Raw genomic sequence first — 14,908 nt, forward strand, 5'->3', positions numbered from 1 at the left:
CTTTGATTGATGTTGTTGTAGCTTTGTTCATGTTCACATGTTGTAGATATGTGTTTACGTACCATGCTTGATATTGTTATGGTCATGTTTTCATATCTTTGTATTGATGTAACGTATGAACATCTTCTTCATTTGCATATCTTTGTAGATGGCGTGCTTGAACATATTTTTTTATCATGTGTTTAACTTTGTGAATGTCATGCTTGAACATCTTCTTCTACCTTGTTTATCCTTGTTGATGTCATGTTTGAACATATTCTTTACCATTTTCTTTATCTTTGTTGATGTCATGCTTGAACATCTTCTTTATTATGTGTTTATCTTTGTTGATATCATTCCTGAACATCTTCTCAATTGCTTACCTTTGTGGATGTCGTGCTTGACCATATTTCTTTACCATTTGTTTACCTTTGATGTCATGCTTGAACATCTTTCTTTATCATTTGCTTATCTTTGTGGATTTCATGCTTGAACGTCTTGCTTAACTTTAGTTTATCTTTTTGCCCAAATACAAGGGAGAGAACTCTTTATTGACTTGGTGTCATAGGAGGTTTAGCAATCCCTAGTTCCCCTTTGACCTTGTTAGAGTCATTTTCACTTTCAACTTAAATTTAAGTAAGAGTTTGTAACTCTTGTAAGTGTGTTTGTTATGAACAGTTAGTCCCCCCTTTGGAACCTTGATCACTATCAAGTGTTCTTTCACCCTTAGTTATGTGAATTACGGTTGCTCTGATTCCATCCTTATAAGTATACGTAGGCACACGACCGTGAAGTTTTGGCGAGCAAACTTAATAAGACCTTTTGGCCATTCCCAATAAAACATTTCCAAACAATAGCAAACAAATAATAACATAACACAAATGCTTTCAAAAGGTTCATATAGGATACTATTGATACTTAGGATGTTAATACCTTCCCTTAGTTTAACTTTTTTTTCATGATTAAGTTGATGTTATGTCTAAACCATGTCTTACTTCATGTATATACACGTTCTTTCATACTTATTATGAAATCCATATACATGTTTATGCATTGTTATGTCATTCATCTTTGTTTCATCATGATGATATATCCATGCCATTCAATTTCATGTTAACTTTATACATCTTTGATTGATGTTGTTGTAGCTTTGTTAATGTTCACATGTTATACATATTTGTTTACGTACCATGCTTGATATTGTTATGGTCATGTTTTCATATCTTTGTATTGATGTAACGTATGAACATCTTCTTCATTTTCTTATCTTTGTAGATGGCGTGCTTGAACATATTTTTTTATCATGTGTTTAACTTTGTGAATGTCATGCTTGAACATCTTCTTCAACCTTGTTTATCCTTGTTGATGTCATGTTTGAACATCTTCTTTACCATTTTCTTTATCTTTGTCGATGTCATGCTTGAACATCTTCTTTATTATGTGTTTATCTTTGTTGATATCATTCCTGAACATCTTCTTCAATTGCTTACCTTTGTGGATGTCGTGCTTGAACATATTTCTTTACCATTTGTTTAGATTTGATGTCATGCTTGAACATATTTCTTTATCATTTGCTTATCTTTGTGGATGTCATGCTTGAACATCTTGCTTATCTTTAGTTTATCTTTTTGCCTAAATCCAAGGGAAAGAACTCTTTATTGACTTGATGTCATAGGTAGTTTAGCAATCCCTAGTTCCCCTTTGACCTTGTTAGAGTCATTTTCACTTTCAACTTAAATTTAAGTAAGAGTTTGTAACTCTTGTAAGTGTGTTTGTTATGAACACTTACTACCCCCTTTGTAACCTAGATCACTATCAAGTGTTCTTTCACCCTTAGTTAGGTGGATTACAGTTGCTCTGATTCCATCCTTATAAGGATACGTAGGCACACGACCGTGAAGTTTTGGCGAGCAAACTTAATAAAACCTTTAGGCCATTCCCAATAAAACATTTCCAAACAATAGCAAACAAATAATAACCTAACACAAATGCTTTCAAAAGGTTCATATAGGATACTATTGATACTTAGGATGTTAATACCTTCCCTTAGTTTAACTTGTTTTTCATGATTAAGTTGATGTTATGTCTAAACCATGTCTTACTTCATGTATATACATGTTCTTTCATACTTATTATGAAATCCATATACATGTTTATGCATTGTTATGTCATTCATCTTTGTTTCATCATGATGATATATCCATGCCATTCATATTCATGTTAACTTTATACATCTTTGATTGATGTTGTTGTAGCTTTGTTCTTGTTCACATGTTGTACATATGTGTTTACGTACCATGCTTGATATTGTTATGATCATTTTTTCATATCTTTGACTTGATGTAACGTATGAACATCTTCTTCATTTTCTTATCTTTATAGATGGCATGCTTGAACATATTTTTTTATCATGTGTTTAACTTTGTGAATGTCATGCTTGAACATCTTCTTCAACCTTGTTTATCCTTGTTGATGTCATGTTTGAACATCTTATTTACCATTTTCTTTATCTTTGTTGATGTCATGCTTGAACATATTCTTTATTATGTGTTTATCTTTGTTGATATCATTCCTGAACATCTTCTTCAATTGCTTACCTTTGTGGATGTCGTGCTTAAACATATTTCTTTACCATTTGTTTAGCTTTGTTGTCATGCTTGAACATATTTCTTTATCATTTGCTTATCTTTGTGGATGTCATGCTTGAACATCTTGCTTATCTTTAGTTTATCTTTTTGCCTAAATCCAAGGGAAAGAACTCTTTATTGACTTGATGTCATAGGTATTTTAGCAATCCCTAGTTCCCCTTTGACCTTGTTAGAGTCATTTTCACTTTCAACTTAAATTTAAGTAAGAGTTTGTAACTCTTGTAAGTGTGTTTGTTATGAACACTTACTCCCCCCTTTGTAACCTAGATCACTATCAAGTGTTCTTTCACCCTTAGTTAGGTGGATTACGGTTGCTCTGATTCCATCCTTATAAGGATACGTAGGCACACGACCGTGAAGTTTTGGCGAGCAAATTTAATAAAACCTTTAGGCCATTCCCAATAAAACATTTCCAAACAATAGCAAACAAATAATAACCTAACACAAATGCTTTCAAAAGGTTCATATAGGATACTATTGATGCTTAGGATGTTAATACCTTCCCTTAGTTTAACTTGTTTTTCATGATTAAGTTGATGTTATGTCTAAACCATGTCTTACTTCATGTATATACATGTTCTTTCATACTTATTATGAAATCCATATACATGTTTATGCATTGTTATGTCATTCATCTTTGTTTCATCATGATGATATATCCATGCCATTCATATTCATGTTAACTTTATACATCTTTGATTGATGTTGTTGTAGCTTTGTTCTTGTTCACATGTTGTACATATGTGTTTACGTACCATGCTTGATATTGTTATGATCAGTTTTTCATATCTTTGACTTTATGTAATGTATGAACATCTTCTTCATTTGCTTATCTTTATAGATGGCATGCTTGAACATCTTTTTTATCATGTGTTTACCTTTGTGGATGTCATGCCTGAACATCTTCTTCATCCTTGTTTATCCTTGTCGATGCCATGCTTGAACATCTTCTTTACCATTTTTTTATCTTTGTTAATGTCAGGCTTGAACATCTTCTTTATTATGTGTTTATCTTTGTTGATATCATTCCTAAACATCTTCTTCATTTGCTTACCTTTGTGGATGTCGTGCTTAAACATATTTCTTTACCATTTGTTTACCTTTGATGTCATGCTTGAACATCTTTCTTTATCATTTGCTTATCTTTGTGGATTTCATGCTTGAACGTCTTGCTTATCTTTAGTTTATCTTTTTGCCCAAATACAAGGGAGAGAACTCTTTATTAGCTTGATGTCAGAGGTAGTTTAGCAATCCCTAGTTCCCCTTTGACCTTGTTAGAGTCATTTTCACTTTCAACTTAAATTTAAGTAAGAGTTTGTAACTCTTGTAAGTGTGTTTGTTATGAACAGTTAGTCCCCCCTTTGGAACCTTGATCACTATCAAGTGTTCTTTCACCCTTAGTTAGGTGAATTACAGTTGCTCTGATTCCATCCTTATAAGTATACGTAGGCACACGACCGTGAAGTTTTGGAGAGCAAACTTAATAAGACCTTTTGGCCATTCCCAATAAAACATTTCCAAATAATAGCAAACAAACAATAACATAACACAAATACTTTCAAAAGGTTCATATATGATACTATTAATACTTAGGATGCTAATACCTTCCCTTAGTTTAACTTGTTTTTCATGATTAAGTTGATGTTATGTCTAAACCATGTCTTACTTCATGTATATACATGTTCGTTCATACTTATTATGAAATCCATATACATGTTTATGCATTGTTATGTCATTCATCTTTGTTTCTTCATGATGATAAATCCATGTCATTCATATTCATGTTAACTTTATACATCTTTGATTGATGTTGTTGTAGCTTTGTTCATGTTCACATGTTGTACATATGTGTTTACGTACCATGCTTGATATTGTTATGATCATGTTTTCATATCTTTGTATTGATGTAATGTATGAACATCTTCTTCATTTTCTTATGTTTGTAGATGGCGTGCTTGAACATCTTTCTTATCATGTGTTTACCTTTGTGAATGTCATGCGTGAACATCTTCTTCAACTTGGTTTATCCTTGTTGATGTCATGTTTGAACATCTTTTTACCATTTTTTTTATCTTTGTTATTGTCATGCTTGAACATCTTCTTTATTAAAACTCTTCGATCAGATCGAGGTGGTGAGTATTTAAGCCTAGAGTTTGATGACCATCTGAAAGAGTGTGGGATCCTATCCCAACTCACTCCTCCTAGAACACCCCAATGGAATGGTGTATCTGAGAGAAGAAATCGAACCCTGTTGGACATGGTCCGATCCATGATGAGTCACGCCGATCTTCCAAACTCCTCTTGGGGACATGCGCTATTAACATCAGCTTACACACTTAACCGTGTTCCATCCAAATGGTTGAAAAGACACCATATGAGATATGGAGTGGTAAGAAACCACATATGTCTTACATGAAGATTTGGGGTTGCGAAGTTTATGTGAAACGAAAAATTTCAACTAAGCTTGAGACCAAATCTGACAAATGCTTTTTTATGGGGTATCCTAAAGAAACAAGAGGGTATTACCTCTACAATCCTTCAGAGGGAAAAGTGTTTGTCGCTCGAACTGGAGTTTTCCTGGAAAGGGATTTTATTTCCAAAGGAATTAGTGGGAGGAAAGTAGAGCTTGAAGAAATTCAAGAATCACAAAGCATCGATACACCTATGGAGGAATTAGAGCAGGAAACACAAGTAGTTGTGTAAGAGCAACCTGCTCAAGTAGAACAAGACCAGCGTAGGTCAGGCAGGATATGTCACCTACCTGAGATATATGGATATCTGATCAAGGTGATGTATTACTCATGGATTCATCAAAAACAAAGATGAGCCTTGTGTCTACAAGAAGGTTAGTGGGAGCATGATCGTTTTCCTGGTATTATATGTAGATGACATATTACTCATTGGAAACGATGTCCCTACCCTGCAACAAGTAAAGTCTTGGTTGGGGAAATGCTTTTCTATGAAGGACCTAGGTGAAGCAGCCTATATATTAGGAATCAGAATCTATAGAGATAGATCATAAAATGCTTGGCCTAAGTCAGAGTACATAGACAAAGTGCTGAGACGCTTTAATGGTTCCAATGGTTATGTGTTTTGCTTAAATGGTGGCGCTGTGAGCTTGAAAAGTTCAAAGCAAGATACAGTTGCTGATTCTACAACCGAGGCCGAGTATATTGCTGCCTCAAGTGCAGCAAAGGAAGTTGTTTGGATCAGAAGTTCCTTAGTGAACTTGACATAGTTCCTAGCATAGTGGATCCCATTGCTCTCTATTGTGATAACAATGGTGCTATCGCACAAGCTAAGGAGCCTAGATCTCACCAACGATCCAAACACATACTTAGGCGTTATCATCTCATTCGAGAGATAATAGATAGAAGAGATGTGAAAATATGTAAAGTACCTACACTTGAATATATAGCTGACCCACTGACAAAGCCTCTTACGCAGCAGAAGCATGATGGCCATACTAGATCAATGGGCATACGGGGTATGCCTGATTGGCTCTAGTGCTAGTGGGAGATTGTTGGTGTAAGCCCTAGAGGCCAATACTTTTGGTACTTGTATCGAATTATTTATTAATAATAAAAGTCATTTTCTTTATTATGGTTGATTAATAAAGTCCCTGGAATAGATAGTCCATTTAATGTATTAAGTGTGACTTAATCATGAGAACACATTAAACATAAGGACACTATTCTTAAACTATCCGTAGTCGAGCTTTAGTGTGAAGTGGGATAACATTAAAGCATTAAGACTATTATGTTTGTAGACTGATGATCACATCTCATGGATCATGGATAAAGAGTTATCAAGTCTTAAACATAGGTATGAATATTAGGAGTAATATTTATACCGGATTGACCCGCTATGAGAATACTATATAGAAAGTTATGCAAAGTGTCATAAGTTATTCTCATGGTGATAATAGTGTATACCACTCTTCGACCTGAAACCACTATGGATCCTAGATGTAGAGTCGAGTGCTTTATTGCTGATCCAACATTGTCCGTAACTGGATAACCATAAAGACAGTTGATGGGTACTCCACAAAGCATGCTGAGGGACATGAGTCTCCTAGATGGAATTTGCCCATCCTGCGTAACAGGATAAATGTCTATGGGCCCAATATTGAACTGGACAAGGGTGACACGGTCTATACCTTGTGTTCAATATAGACATAAGGGCAAAGGAGTAATTGTACACATAATTATTATCACAGGAGGTTTTGTCAGATCACATGACATTTTCGTGTCTTGGATAGCAGTGATGTGTTGCTAGATACCGCTCACTATTTATTATGTTAAATGCGTGATTTAATATAATTGCCAACGTCGCGAAAACCTACAGGGTCACACACAAAGGATGGATTGATGAGAAATAGAGTAACTAAGGAACACCGTAAGGTACGGTGCACTTAAGTGGGAGACGAAATATGGTAAGGTACCAAATACTTAAGTGATTTTGGCATATTATGAGATATGGGCCAAAATACACTTAAGTGGGCTTTTTAGCTTGAAGCCCACACAAGTGGTTCTATAAATAGAACCCCCTTGGGTAGAAGCATTGTGACTCCACTCAGACTGAAATTCAAGTAGAGACTTGGAATTTCTTTTCCCTCTCTCTCTCACTCAAAGCCTTCATTCGTACCAGCTAGCACTGAGATTGAAGGAACCCGTTCGTGTGGACTGAGTAGAGACGTTGTCATCGTTCAACGTTCATGATCGCCACAAGAGGTAACGATTCTATCACTGATCATGCCCATTCGTAAGGATCACTAAATGGAGAAAATTTTAAATTCCGCTGCGCCTTGGATGACAATTCTCCTTCAGTGGTATCAGAGCCACTTACAAAACCATGAATCTGATAACTGTTTTGTTCTGTATTAATATGATTAAAGACAGAATGAATCAAAGATTAAATTGAGATCGATCAAGTTACATATATATGATATATGTAATCCTGATGCAAAATACATTATATATGATATAGTGTTCTCGTTTCGTTCATTCAAACACTCAATGATTATTTTCCTTTGAGCGATCAATGGTTGTTTGCTTCTTGATCCGACATTAGTAGTGTGAAGCAATGACGTGTTGATCAATCATACTGAATTAACAATCGAGATGTGTTTGACGGTTTGAAATTGGTGCATCAGGGTTAGTGACGGCACAAGGGTTGTGTTGTCAGAGAGTTATGCGATTGGGGTTTGACTGCACAAGAGTTGTGCTCTCTAAACACTTTTTGGAACAGTGTTAACCGGTTAACGCTTATGGTTAACCGGTTAACGCGATACGAAATAAAAAAATTTAATTTTCAAACAGTGTTAACCGGTTAACGCATTTGGTTAACCGGTTAACGCAAGGCGGAAAACAGTTTTCCAAGACATGTTAAAACAATGGGTCAAACTTAACTAAACAAATTATAATACGATTATATATATATATTCAGAAGCAAGAGTTGGGAATGATCCATATGATGGATTGGAATAAGGAGTTATTCACCCAACTGAAATTTTTGAGAGTTGTATGAGATACAATTGGAAGGAGTTCCTACCTAAATAACCTAGTTTTGTGTAATCCGCCTACGCGGACTTAGAACGAAGTGAAATATGGATCTCGACCCACTAGAAAATCTTCCAACGGGATTTTTCGAATCAAGTGATGAGGATCATTTGTTTTGAATAAAATAGTGGGAGCATATTTAATTAAAGGCCTAATTAAATATGTCAATGATACTTATATTTTCATTAATCCTTGTGTAGATAACCATGGCAGCAAACACCTCTAACAACATTTTGCGATCAATCCTTGATAAGGAAAAATTGTCTGGGACAAATTTTCTGGATTGGCACCGAAACCTGAGGATTGTCCTCAAACATGATAAAAAGCTGTATGTCTTGGAGACACCTGTTCCTTCAGAGGAATCTCCTAGTTCTGCACCTAAGGCAGAAAGAGATGCTTATAAGAAGCATGTCGATGATGCCAATGAAACTGCTTCTCTCATGCTAGCTACCATGAACTCAGAATTGCAAAAGCAACATGAGAACATGTCAGCGTTTGATATGATCGAACACCTGAAAATGCTCTATCAAGAGCAAGCAAGGCATGAGAGGTTTGAAGTTTCAAAAGCCCTTTTTCAAGGCAAGTTAGTTGAGGGAGCCCCTGTAGGTCCCCATGTGCTCAAGATGATTGGGTATATGGAAAACCTTGAGAGATTGGGTTTTCCCCTCGAAAAGGAACTTGTGACTGATTTGATCTTGCAATCGTTGCCAGATAGTTTCAGTCAATTTGTCCTAAATTTAATTATGATTGATATGGACAAATCTCTTCCTGAACTGCTCGCCATGTTAAGAACTGCCGAGCAGAATCTGAAGTCAAAAGGGAAGTCCATTCTGATGATCGGAAATGGAAAGAGACAGAACAAAAGGCCCACTAAGCAGGGTGATAAAGGGAAGGGCAAGGAAGTTGCCAAACCCAAACCCACCGTTGCTGCTTTAAAGCCTAGTGGAGGCATAGCAAAAGAAGGCACTTGCTTCCATTGCGGTAAGACCGGACACTGGAAGAGAAACTGCCCAAAGTACCTGGAAGATAAGAAGAATGGAGTAGAGACTTCAACTTCAGGTATTTTTGTTATTAATTCATCTACTTCCGCATCATGGGTATTAGATACTGGATGCGGTTCTCACATTTGTATAAATGTGTAGGGGCTGAAAAAGAGTAGAGATTTGGCAAAAGGTGAAGTCGATCTACGAGTTGGCTATGGAGCAAAGGTTGCTGCTTTAGCCGTAGGAACTTATGTATTGACTTTACCTAGTGGTTTAATAATTCAGTTAGAGAACTGTTATTATGTACCTGCAATTAGCACGAATATTATTTCCGTTTCTTGTTTGGACAAGTTTGGTTTTCATTCATAATAAAGAACAATTGTTGCTCAATTTATCTGAATGATATATTCTATGCTACTGCACAAATGAACAATGAACTATGTGTCCTTGATCTTGAAATGCCAATTTATAACATTAATACTAAAAGGATGAGACCTAATGAGTTAAATCCAACTTACCTTTGGCATTGTCGATTAGGCCACATAAATGAGAAACGCATTTCCAAACTCCATAAAGATGGACTGTTGGACTCCTTTGATTATGAATCATATGAAACATGCAGATCTTGTTTAATTGGAAAGATGACAAAGTCTCCATTCACAGGAAAAGGTGAAAGAGCTAATGATCTTTTGGCCCTCATACATACTGATGTATGTGGACCACTGAACATACCAGCCAGAGGAGGTTTTCAGTACTTCATCACATTCACTGATGATTTCAGTAGATATGGTTATGTGTATTTAATGAAACACAAATCAGAGTCCTCTGAAAAGTTCAAGGAATTCAAGAATGAAGTACAAAACCAACTAGGTAAGAATATTAAAACTCTTCGATCAGATCGAGGTGGTGAGTATTTAAGCCTAGAGTTTGATGACCATCTGAAAGAGTGTGGGATCCTATCCCAACTCACTCCTCCTGGAACACCCCAATGGAATGGTGTATCTGAGAGAAGAAATCGAACCCTGTTGGACATGGTCCGATCCATGATGAGTCACGCCGATCTTCCAAACTTCTCTTGGGGACATGCGCTATTGACATCAGCTTACACACTTAACCGTGTTCCATCCAAAAGGTTGAAAAGACACCATATGAGATATGGAGTGGTAAGAAACCACATATGTCTTACATGAAGATTTGGGGTTGCGAAGTTTATGTGAAACTACAAATTTCAACTAAGCTTGAGCCCAAATCTGACAAATGCTTATTTGTGGGGTATCCTAAAGAAACAAGAGGGTATTACCTCTACAATCCTTCAGAGGGAAAAGTGTTTGTCGCTCGAACTGGAGTTTTCCTGGAAAGGGATTTTATTTCCAAAGGAATCAGTGGGAGGAAAGTAGAGCTTGAAGAAATTCAAGAATCACAAAGCATCGATACACCTATGGAGGAATTAGAGCAGGAAACACAAGTAGTTGTGTAAGAGCAACCTGCTCAAGTAGAACAAGACCAGCGTAGGTCAGGAAGGATATGTCACCTACCTGAGATATATGGATATCTAATCAAGGTGATGTATTACTCATGGATTCATCAAAAACAAAGATGAGCCTTGTGTCTACAAGAAGGTTAGTGGGAACATGATCGTTTTCCTGGTATTATATGTAGATGACATATTACTCATTGGAAACGATGTCCCTACCCTGCAACAAGTAAAGTCTTGGTTGGGGAAATGCTTTTCGATGAAGGACCTAGGTGAAGCAACCTATATATTAGGAATCAGAATCTATAGAGATAGATCATAAAATGCTTGGCCTAAGTCAGAGTACATAGACAGAGTGCTGAGACGCTTTAATGGTTCCAATGGTTATGTGTTTTGCTTAAATGGTGGCGCTGTGAGCTTGAAAAGTTCAAAGCAAGATACAGTTGCTGATTCTACAACCGAGGCCAAGTATATTGCTGCCTCAAGTGCAGCAAAGGAAGTTGTTTGGATCAAAAGTTCCTTAGTGAACTTGACATAGTTCCTAGCATAGTGGATCCCATTGCTCTCTATTGTGATAACAATGGTGCTATCGCACAAGCTAAGGAGCCTAGATCTCACCAACGATCCAAACACATACTTAGGCGTTATCATCTCATTCGAGAGATAATAGATAGAAGAGATGTGAAAATATGTAAAGTACCTACACTTGAATATATAGCTGACCCACTGACAAAGCCTCTTACGCAGCAGAAGCATGATGGCCATACTAGATCAATGGGCATACGGGGTATGCCTGATTGGCTCTAGTGCTAGTGGGAGATTGTTGGTGTAAGCCCTAGAGGCCAATACTTTTGGTACTTGTATCGAATTATTTATTAATAATAAAAGTCATTTTCTTTATTATGGTTGATTAATAAAGTCCCTGGAATAGATAGTCCATTTAATGTATTAAGTGTGACTTAATCATGAGAACACATTAAACATAAGGACACTATTCTTAAACTATCCGTAGTCGAGCTTTAGTGTGAAGTGGGATAACATTAAAGCATTAAGACTATTATGTTTGTAGACTGATGATCACATCTCATGGATCATGGATAAAGAGTTATCAAGTCTTAAACATAGGTATGAATATTAGGAGTAATATTTATACCGGATTGACCCGCTATGAGAATACTATATAGAAAGTTATGCAAAGTGTCATAAGTTATTCTCATGGTGATAATAGTGTATACCACTCTTCGACCTGAAACCACTATGGATCCTAGATGTAGAGTCGAGTGCTTTATTGCTGATCCAACATTGTCCGTAACTGGATAACCATAAAGACAGTTGATGGGTACTCCACAAAGCATGCTGAGGGACATGAGTCTCCTAGATGGAATTTGCCCATCCTGCGTAACAGGATAAATGTCTATGGGCCCAATATTGAACTGGACAAGGGTGACACGGTCTATACCTTGTGTTCAATATAGACATAAGGGCAAAGGAGTAATTGTACACATAATTATTATCACAGGAGGTTTTGTCAGATCACATGACATTTTCGTGTCTTGGATAGCAGTGATGTGTTGCTAGATACCGCTCACTATTTATTATGTTAAATGCGTGATTTAATATAATTGCCAACGTCGCGAAAACCTACAGGGTCACACACAAAGGATGGATTGATGAGAAATAGAGTAACTAAGGAACACCGTAAGGTACGGTGCACTTAAGTGGGAGACGAAATATGGTAAGGTACCAAATACTTAAGTGATTTTGGCATATTATGAGATATGGGCCAAAATACACTTAAGTGGGCTTTTTAGCTTGAAGCCCACACAAGTGGTTCTATAAATAGAACCCCCTTGGGTAGAAGCATTGTGACTCCACTCAGACTGAAATTCAAGTAGAGACTTGGAATTTCTTTTCCCTCTCTCTCTCACTCAAAGCCTTCATTCGTACCAGCTAGCACTGAGATTGAAGGAACCCGTTCGTGTGGACTGAGTAGAGACGTTGTCATCGTTCAACGTTCGTGATCGCCACAAGAGGTAACGATTCTATCACTGATCATGCCCATTCGTAAGGATCACTAAATGGAGAAAATTTTAAATTCCGCTGCGCCTTGGATGACAATTCTCCTTCAGTGGTATCAGAGCCACTTACAAAACCATGAATCTGATAACTGTTTTGTTTTGTATTAATATGATTAAAGACAGAATGAATCAAAGATTAAATTGAGATCGATCAAGTTACATATATATGATATATGTAATCCTGATGCAAAATACATTATATATGATATAGTGTTCTCGTTTCGTTCATTCAAACACTCAATGATTATTTTCCTTTGAGCGATCAATGGTTGTTTGCTTCTTGATCCGACATTAGTATGGTGAAGCAATGACGTGTTGATCAATCATACTGAATTAACAATCGAGATGTGTTTGACGGTCTGAAATTGGTGCATCAGGGTTAGTGACGGCACAAGGGTTGTGTTGTCAGAGAGTTATGCGATTGGGGTTTGACTGCACAAGAGTTGTGCTCTCTAAACACTTTTTGGAACAGTGTTAACCGGTTAACGCTTATGGTTAACCGGTTAACGCGATACGAAATAAAAAAATTTAATTTTCAAACAGTGTTAACCGGTTAACGCATTTGGTTAACCGGTTAACGCAAGGCGGAAAACAGTTTTCCAAGACATGTTAAAACAATGGGTCAAACTTAACTAAACAAATTATAATAAGATTATATATATGTTCAGAAGCAAGAGTTGGGAATGATCCATATGATGGATTGGAATAAGGAGTTATTCACCCAACTGAAATTTTCGAGAGTTGTATGAGATACAATTGGAAGGAGTTCCTACCTAAATAACCTAGTTTTGTGTAATCCGCCTACGCGGACTTAGAACAAAGTGAAATATGGATCTCGACCCACTAGAAAATCTTCCAACGGGATTTTTCGAATCAAGTGATGAGGGTCATTTGTTTTGAATAAAATAGTGGAAGCATATTTAATTAAAGGCCTAATTAAATATGTCAATGATACTTATATTTTCATTAATCCTTGTGTAGATAACCATGACAGCAAACACCTCTAACAACATTTTGCGATCAATCCTTGATAATGAAAAATTGTCTGGGACAAATTTTCTGGATTGGCACCGAAACCTGAGGATTGTCCTCAAACATGATAAAAAGCTGTATGTCTTGGAGACACCTGTTCCTTCAGAGGAACCTCATAGTTCTGCACCTAAGGCAGAAAGAGATGCTTATAAGAAGCATGTCGATGATGCCAATGAAACTGCTTGTCTCATGCTAGCTACCATGAACTCAGAATTGCAAAAGCAACATGAGAACATGTCAGCGTTTGATATGATCGAACACCTGAAAATGCTCTATCAAGAGCAAGCAAGGCATGAGAGGTTTGAAGTTTCAAAAGCCCTTTTTCAAGGCAAGTTAGTTGAGGGAGCCCCTGTAGGTCCCCATGTGCTCAAGATGATTGGGTATATGGAAAACCTTGAGAGATTGGGTTTTCCCCTCGAAAAGGAACTTGCGACTGATTTGATCTTGCAATCGTTGCCAGATAGATTCAGTCAATTTGTCCTAAATTTAATTATGATTGATATGGACAAATCTCTTCCTGAACTGCTCGCCATGTTAAGAACTGCCGAGCAGAATCTGAAGTCAAAAGGGAAGTCCATTCTGATGATCGGAAATGGAAAGAGACAGAACAAAAGGCCCACTAAGCAGGGTGATAAAGGGAAGGGCAAGGAAGTTGCCAAACCCAAACCCACCGTTGCTGCTTTAAAGCCTAGTGGAGTCATAGCAAAAGAAGGCACTTGCTTCCATTGCGGTAAGACCGGACACTGGAAGAGAAACTGCCCAAAGTACCTGGAAGATAAGAAGAATGGAGTAGAGACTTCAACTTCAGGTATTTTTGTTATTAATTCATCTACTTCCGCATCATGGGTATTAGATACTGGATGCGGTTCTCACATTTGTATAAATGTGTAGGGGCTGAAAAAGAGTAGAGATTTGGCAAAAGGTGAAGTCGATCTACGAGTTGGCTATGGAGCAAAGGTTGCTGCTTTAGCCGTAGGAACTTATGTATTGACTTTACCTAGTGGTTTAATAATTCAGTTAGAGAACTGTTATTATGTACCTGCAATTAGCACGAATATTATTTCCGTTTCTTGTTTGGACAAGTTTGGTTTTCATTCATAATAAAGAACAATTGTTGCTCAATTTATCTGAATGATATATTCTATGCTACTGC

The sequence above is a fragment of the Lathyrus oleraceus genome, chromosome 1, assembly GCF_024323335.1.
Source record: "Lathyrus oleraceus cultivar Zhongwan6 chromosome 1, CAAS_Psat_ZW6_1.0, whole genome shotgun sequence".
In the NCBI taxonomy this organism is placed as follows: domain Eukaryota; kingdom Viridiplantae; phylum Streptophyta; class Magnoliopsida; order Fabales; family Fabaceae; genus Lathyrus; species Lathyrus oleraceus.